Below are 1,317 nucleotides of genomic sequence, written 5' to 3' on the forward strand. Positions count from 1 at the left end.
GACTGATACTACTTGTTTGAGATGGAGAGAGCCTTGGTGGGAGCAACATCTTTCATTGTTGGTCATCACTGGAAAGTGATCCTGTACAAGGTGCGATATAAGGAATCAATCGAAACAGAAGAACGAGACATCAGCCACTTCATCACTGCGGAAGATAAAATTAAATTAAGAGGTCATCATCTTCAGAAAGCCGTTTGAAAAAGCTTCAAACTCTTCCAGTTTCCATATGTTGTGAAGTCTTCCAAACTTTATGTCACTAAGAAACACCACCTCTCTTATTTCAACCACCCTGTGTGTTGTGGATGGAGCGTAGTTTATACCATGTGATGTTCAGCTTTTTGTGAGAGCCAGTAGATCAAAACATGTTAATGTGATTTAGCATCTGACACAGACCCGGAAGTCGTGGAGGGATGACAAAACGTATGGTGGTGTACAAAGCTGCAGTCACACACTGCTTTGGTGTGTTACAGCAGAAAGAACAATGTACCAAACTGCTTATGAAAGAACAACACAGTGACCCTCTCCTGTGATGGGTAGTCTGTGGAATATGGTCCTCCTACAGTATAGGGGACGAAACTTTACACTAGTCTGTGCCAGCAATTTCGATCACTGGCCACTTGTTCCAGTGGAGTATAACCTGTATACTTGATAGCATCGCCACATATGGTCGATGTCAGCATGCAGACGGTGTTTCACTAGATATCAGAGGAGAGGGAAGCAGTAATACCTTATAGAATTCTCTACCAGGTGATGTTAACAAAGCTTTCGTAGTTCATAGTTGTATTCAGTTATGTTTACAAAAATAACGAGGAGAGAGGCATTGTGCTCTCAACAAATACTTGGACACCAACACACTGTCGTATTTCTAGCGTGGTAGTCACAGAAATACGATAAACGAGATTAGGTCATGTACAGCAGGGTTATTTATAGTCAGTCATTCGACATAGATTAACTGTAGGTGTTATGCTTCAGAATTTCTTTGTGCAGTCCATGCATACCCTGCATGGTTTTAATTCCCTCCTGTGCTTTTGTGAGCTATTTTTCTCATTGCGATAGCTCTCTACCTGTTAGCCTTCTAACTGGCGGAATATTGCTGTCAGAACATGATGGGATTTCGAGATAATTAGCAAGGGTCCGTAAGTTGGCTTACTCACTGAAATCAGGTGGATTCAAATTCTATATGTATGGAAGCAGGTAGATTCGTGAGAATACAGCAGGTAAAACACACCTTGATGACTGGGGTAGTTGAGAAGTGAGCCCTGTACCGTTTCTTCTAAGTACATTTAGCAAAAATATCACAACCTCTTATATACGTCT

Source organism: Schistocerca gregaria, unplaced genomic scaffold (assembly GCF_023897955.1).
Source record: "Schistocerca gregaria isolate iqSchGreg1 unplaced genomic scaffold, iqSchGreg1.2 ptg000378l, whole genome shotgun sequence".
NCBI lineage: Eukaryota > Metazoa > Arthropoda > Insecta > Orthoptera > Acrididae > Schistocerca > Schistocerca gregaria.